The following is a 7,594-nucleotide window of genomic DNA, read 5'->3' on the forward strand; positions in this document are numbered from 1 at the left end:
AAATTTAAATATAATAAATTTAAATTTTAATATAAATATAAATATTATTATAAATACAAAAGTTAAAAATATGAAAAATTTAGAAGAAAAAAAATAGTTTTAAAAGTCACCACTCTTAAATTTTTTATTCAGGTTTTTTAGGACTCACATATGTTTTTAGGACTCTCATTGCGAGTCCTAAAATGTAATTTTTAAGGACTCTCAATGAGAGTCCTAAAAACCCCAGAGACATTTTTTAGGACTTACATTTAGGTGTGTGTCCTAAAAATGTGTCCCGTAAAGTGTATTTTGTAGTAGTGGTTGTCAGGGTTCTCTTAAGTTTTCCGCTGAGTCCAGTAACAGTTTTATCAATTTCATGTTTGCTAGTTTATCTAAAGAAAGCCATGTGGCTACAGACTATTTCTTAAGTTACGTTTAAACTACATTTTGTTTTTTTTTTAAAAAAACTATGGGATCCCATCCAAACACTATTTTATTTCAAAGTACTCAAATGTAAAATTTTCCAAAGTTTACTTTAAAGTTTATTTAGTTTCTAACGTCCGATTTTTACCAAAGAGTTTACCGTAAGGGTCCAGTTCACCCCGGATAGTCATAGTCGTGTTCGGTGGGTCTAGTTAAGAAAAGTCGGGTCGCTACATACCTGACAGCGGTGGAAATGGAAAACATGCAGTTGAGGAGCCATCTAGTCAAAGAAAATAAGCAAATCGAGGAAGTCTTAGCCCAGCTACCCCCTCTTGCGACCGACGTTAACGTCGGAAAGAAGCAAAGCAAGACTCACAAGTCCCGCTGGGATAGTCGGCCCAGGCCCAGTCGATCCGTTAGAACCTAAACCCCGAGTTCTGCGCCCATGTCGCACCATCACCAGGAAACTTTGTTTGATGATTTTCCCAGGGTCCATTAACGAGTCAGCCGGTCAGTCAGAACTTCAGCCCGAAGTTTGGTTCCACCATCAAATGCACCCAGGAGAGCCCGCGATGGTTCAAGGAGGAGATCTGGGGGGAGCTCGCGTGGCCAACTTGCTCCAACTAGCCCCCCCGCACAGCGATCGGATCGCCAGACGCAGAGGGCTGGAGGCGCTGGAGCAGAGAGACCGCGAGCTAGTTTGGTCCGACCTGACGGAACTAGAATTGCATCACCAATCAGACATCCTCCTTCGTAGATAAGATATCCATCTCATCCTCATCCTGCTCGAGACATTCCTGCATACGAAAACAGCAGGAGGAATCTTCCTCCCGTCGTTCCTACTCATCACCTGCGAGCACACGGAAATGTCCCAGATCCTCACCCTCGACAGCAGGCTCTGAGCTTTTCCAATGGGAGTTATTGGACCGAAAGCCACCGAAGGCAGATCTGGTGGAGACTTGAGAAATCATCTAAGTTCAGCACAAAGCCCTCGAGCTGCCCCGCGAACCGACCTTTGAGATCGCCTCAACTCGCAGAGGGGAGAGCCGACCAGAAACGAAAGTCATGATCGCTGAGAGGATGGTCCTTCCGAAATACGTGACAACGGGAATGTCCCACCAGAACAAGCTCAAGCTTGGAGGGACAATAACCAGCCTAACGCATACAATGGGACGGGAGCTGTTGAACAACCCCAGAACAACCCAGGGATCAAAGACCAAACCCTCGAAAGGTTAGCTCAGATGGAGGAACTAATGAAGAGGCTCCTATCAGAGAAGGGAAAAGACGAATACGACTCGGGGGACGAGCTCGAGCTTTTTTCCCCCAACATCGCAGCAACGGCGTACCCGCCAGGTTTCAGGATGCCCCATCTATCCAAATTCGATGGGGATGGAGATCCGTCGGATCACTTGGGGATGTTCAACACCCTGATGATGGCCCATAGTATCAGACCCGAGCTGAGATGCCTGGTATTCCCTTCGACTTTGATCAGGCCAGCTAGGCAATGGTTCAAGCAATATAAGACACATTCTATCAACTCATGGAAGAGTTTCTCTGCCAATTTCAAGAGGGCATTCCGAGCCTCTCAAGCAGTTCGCGTCAAGGCGGATTCCCTGGAAAACGTGAAGCAATAGCCCGTAGAACCCTTAAAGGCTTATCTAAGCAGGTTTGCCAACATTGTGGCTCGAGCTAGAGACGCGGACAAAAGTTCCAAACTCATGGCTATGAGAACTGGAATCCTTGTTGGGGGCTATCTGTGGAAAGAAATCCAGAGGAAAGGTGTCAGCACCATGGATGAATTCCTGAACAAGGCCCAGAGATGGATAAACTTGGAAGAAGCGTGAGCATCGGTCGCGGGAACCGGCCAAGTCTCTGACCTGCCCGCTGGAGTGGAAACGGACGTCGTAACAACGACTCAAACCGTTCCCCAGAATAACTAGGGGGAGGAAGCAAGAGAAAGGGAAGGGGTGAGGGCGGCCAGCACGGTCCAAAGAAGAACAAGCCCGTGGAGAACTTCAAACTGGTCTACGCGACTTATACCGACCTCACAGACACTAGAGAGCGCATTTTCCTAGCGAATTCTGCCCGCCTTCCCTAGAAAAAACCAGAGCCCTTGAAGAATCAGAAGGCAAAGAGAGACCCTTCCAAATTTTGTCGATTCCACAACGACATCGGTCACAACACCGATGATTGCAGGCATCTGAAGGATGAGATCGAGACACTCATCCAGCCCGGACCCCTGGCTCAGTATGCCCGGAATCGGGTCACTCCTAATCCACCCGCCAGGCAAAACATTCAATCAGCTCCGGAAGTCCTAGCAAATATAACTGGAGCCCAGGTGGGTCAAGACATCCCTCCTCCAATAATAGGAGGAGAGATAACCACCATTTCTATAGGCCCTCATCTGGCAGGCTCGAGCAGAGGTGCCCAGAAAAGATACATCAACGAATTGAGGTCTCACAACGGAGTCGAGTTTGTCCCAGAGCATCACATACCTAAACAACAGCGATTGGAGAGACAGCCAATTAGTTTTACCGAAGAAGATGCTAGTCATGTCCAGTTCCCACATAACGATCCTCTAGTCATAACCGCCCAGCTCGCCAATCGGAGAGTTAGGAGGATACTAATTGATAATGGGAGTTCAGTGAACTTGTTGTTTCGGTCCACGCTTGAAAAAATGGGGCTGTCGGTAACCGAGCTGAAGGCCACCTCCATCATGTTGTATGGGTTTTCTGGCGAAGGGTCGGTAGCGATAGGAACAATCAAGCTGGTAATAACCTTGGGAGAGGGACCTCGAACTGTCTCCAAGCTCCTCGAGTTTGTGGTCATCGATTGTCCCACCGCATACAATGCAATTTTGGGTCAGCCTACATTGATGGAATTTGAAGCCATAACTTCTATCTGCCACCTCGCAGTCAAATTCCCCTCCTCTATGGGGATATGTACGGTCCGAGGCGATCAGCTCACTGCCAGGGAATGCTATAGCATTTCCATGAAGGAAAAATCACAACCCAGGCAGCAGACAATGGCCATTCAGGGCGAAAGCGAGGAACCCCAGGAAGTGAGAATTGGCCCTGGGATAAAGGAATCTCAGCCAGCCGACGGCGTAGGTACCACCCTGAGTGACGATATCGACCCTAGAATAGGCGAAGATAGGCCCGAGCTCCAGGCTATCGAAGAGCTCGAAGAGGTAAACATCAATCCTAAATACCCTTCGAGGGTGGTTAGGCTCAGGAAAAACCTTGGTGATGAGAGAAAGGCGGAGCTGCTAAAATTCCTGCATGGAAATCTAGACGTTTTCGCTTGGTCTCATGAATACATGGTAGGGATCAACCCAAGCATCATCATGCATACCCTCAACTTGGAAAAAAGCATGCCTGCGAAGTCGCAAAAATAGAGGCGTTTGGGCACGACCCGGGCTGCGGCCCTGGAAGAGGAAGTCGCTCGAATTTTAAAATGCGGCTTTATCCGCGAGGCAAAATACCTGATCTGGGTCGCAAATCCTGTTCTGGTCCCAATACCTAATGGACAATGGCGGACCTGCATCGACTTCTCTAACCTGAATAAAACACGTCCCAAGGATTGCTTCCCCTTACCAAGAATTGACCAGTTGGTGGACGCCACAGCAGGGCACGAGCTCATGTCCTTCATGGATGCGTACTCTGGTTATAACCAGATTGCTATGAATCCCGCAGACCAGAAGCATACCAACTTCATGACTCCAACCAATGTTTATTGTTGCAAAGTCATGTCCTTCGGGCTGAAGAACACGGGAGCTACATATCAAAGATTGGTCAATAGAATGTTCGCTAATCAGATCAGGAAAAACATGGAAGTGTATGTTGACGACATGTTGGTCAAGTCAAAAATTGTCGATGACCATGTTCTCGATCTGAGGGAATGTTTTGAGATCCTGAGGAAGTATGGTATGAGGTAGAATCCCGAAAAATGTACCTTCGGGATGGCGTTAGGAAATTTTTTGGATTTCATACTCAACACTAGGGGGATAGAGGCGAACCCTAACAAAATCAGATCGCTACTCGAAATGCCATTGCCCCAGTCGTGAAAAGACGTCCAGAATCTGACAGGAAGGATGGCATCCCTTAATCGGATCATTTCCAAGTCTACCAACAAGTGTTTGCCATTCTATAACCTGCTCCGGGGGAATAAAAAGTTTGAATGGACCGAAGAATGTGAGCGGGCCTTCCTCGACCTAAAAACACATTTAGCCGAGCCAACGGCAGGAGAGCCTATTTTTCTTTACTTAACTGTTATGGAAGATGCGGCTAGCGCCGTGCTGATCCTGGTTGAGGATCGGGCTCAAAAACCAGTCTATTACATTAGCAAAAGGCTTCTCGGAGCTGAATCGCAGATCTGTTAATGGAAAAAATGGCTTTCTGCCTCATCACGGCCTCCAGAAAGCTTAGGCTGTATTTCCAGTCCCATTCAATCCACGTCATGACTGATCAACCTTTAAGGCAGGTACTACAGAAACCTGAGGCATTAGGACATCTTTTGAAATGGGCCATCGAGCTCAGCCAATTCGAAATATTGTACGTACCACGGGCTGCAATCAAAAGCCAAGCCCTGGCTGATTTCATGGCTGAATGTACTGGATTCCAAGAGGAACTTGGGGAAGAACCGGTGTAGGCTTTGTGGAGAGTCTTTGTGGATGGTTCATCTAACGAGAACTGGTCCGGAGCTGGAATTATTTTGATATCCCCAGAGGGACATCGTTTCCACTCCGCGTTATGGTTCGGATTCGAGGCTTCCAACAACGAGGCTGAGTATGAAGCTCTATTGGCTGGGTTTAGAGTGGCCAAGGAGCTAAAGGCCAGGGCCATCCAGTGCTACAGCGATTCCCAGCTCATGGTAAACCAAGTATTAGGGGAATACCAAGCGCGGGGAACCAAGATGGCGGCCTACCTGGCCAAGGTGAAGAAGGAGCTGTCCGAATTTGAATATAGCCTAATCGAGCAGATCCCACGTGAGCAGAACGCCAATGCTGACGCTCTAGCAAAACTCACCACCTCCAAGGAAGCCGAGACCTTGAGCCTGATACTGGTGGAATTCTTGGAAAGACGAAGTGTGGTAGAAGATACAAGGGAGATCGAGATGATCGATGCCAAGCCAACCTGGACGACTCCCATAGTCGAGTACCTTACAACAGGGAAGTTACCCGACGAGCAAAATGACGCGAGGAAGATACTCTATCAAGCTCCGAGGTATACAATCATAGATGGAACGTTGTACTGGTGTGGCCTGTCTCTGCCTCTTCTGCGATGTGTTCTACAAGAGGAGGCTAAAACTATTTTGCAGGAGGTGCATGAAGGCTTTTGTGGAGATCACGCTGGGGGGCAAAACCTAGCCTTGAAGATATTGAGGCAAGGATATTATTGGCCCACTCTATCAAAGGACTCAATTTCCTACGTCCAAAAATGTGACAAGTGCCAACGGTTTGCCACGATCGCCCGAGCTCCACCAGTCGAGTTGAAGATGATCTCGTCCCCATGGCCATTCGTGATCTGGGGAATTGACTTAATTGGAGCCCTGCCCACAGGAAAAGGAGGAGTTCGCTATGCAGTAGTGGCCATTGACTATTTGACTAAATGGGCAGAAGCGGAGCCCCTGGCAATAATAACATCAAAGAGAGTCCTCGATTTTGTGGTTAGGAATATTGTCTGCCGGTTCGGACTACCAAGGAAGATCATGTCAGACAATGGAACCCAATTCGATAGCGACCTCTTCACCGAATTTTGTGGAAGACACGGCATAATTAAGAGTTTTTCCTTTGTGGCCTACCCCCAGGCTAATGGGCAGGTCGAAGCTATGAACAAGACGCTCAAGGCAAGCCTTAAGAAGAGGCTGGACGAGGCCAAGGGAGTTTGGCCCGAGCAGCTCTTGTAGGTGATATGGGCGTATCGGACCTCACATCGAACATCGATGGGGCACACCCCTTTTTCCCTGACTTTCGGAAGTGAGGCCGTCCTTCCTGTCAAAACAAAGATAGCCACGCACAGGATCCAGACCTTCAGCCAAGAGCAGAATGACAAATTGCTCAGCGCATCCCTCGACCTGATTGATGAAAAGCGAGAAGATTCACAGCTACGGCTCGCGCATTATCAACAGAAAATCACTCGTTACTTTAATTCAAAGGTTAAGAGATGTGTCTTTGGATTAGGAGACCTGGTACTCCAAAGGGTGTTTCTAGCGGCCAAGGACCCCAAAGATGGTGCCTTAGGCCCGAGCTGGGAAGGGCCCTATCAGATCATCGAAATCATACAGTAAGGTACTTTCAAATTGGCCCGGCTTAATGGAGAAATGGTACCACGGACCTGGAATGCTATACATTTGAGATTTGCATATAAAATCCAATTAATTATAAAAAAAAAAAAAAAGAATGATGATGTGTATGGTTTCATTTGTGTCTATGTACAGTTTCGTTTGTATGTTAGTTCAAAGTAACCCAGCAAGTCCACTTCCCGATTACTTGGGGGACAGATCACCCGACGACCAGGTTCCAAAACTTAGAAGTTGGTTACATTGATTAACCAGTGTTTTTTCTAAAAAAAACACGGGGTGTTGATAATACTAATGCGAACTAAGTTTTTTAAAATTAAATATCCTGGACACGACCAGGTTCCAAAACTTAGAAGTTGGTTAAATTGATTAACCAGTGTTTTTTCTAAAAAAAAAACACGGGATGTCGATAAAACTAACGCGAGCTAAGTTTTTAAAAATTAAATATCCTAGACATGACCATGTTCCAAAACTTAGAAGTTGGTTAAATTGATTAACCAATGTTTTTTTTTCTAAAAAACACGGGGTGTCGATAAAACTAATGCGAACTAAGTTTTTTAAAATTAAATATCCTGGACACGACTAGGTTCCAAAACTTAGAAGTTGGTTAAATTGATTAACCAGTGTTTTTTCTAAAAAACACGGGGTGTCGATAAAACTAACGCAAACTAAGTTTTTAAAATTAAATATCCTGGACATGACCAGGTTCCAAAACTTAGAAGTTGGTTAAATTGATTAACCCGTGTTTTTTCTAAAAAACACAGGGTGTCGATAAAACTAACATGAACTAAGTTTTTAAAATTAAATATCCTGGACACAACCAAGTTCCAAAACTTAGAAGTTGGTTAAATTGATTAACCAGTGTTTTTCTAAAAAAATACGGGGTGTCGAT

Source organism: Humulus lupulus, chromosome 9 (genome assembly GCF_963169125.1).
Source record: "Humulus lupulus chromosome 9, drHumLupu1.1, whole genome shotgun sequence".
NCBI lineage: Eukaryota > Viridiplantae > Streptophyta > Magnoliopsida > Rosales > Cannabaceae > Humulus > Humulus lupulus.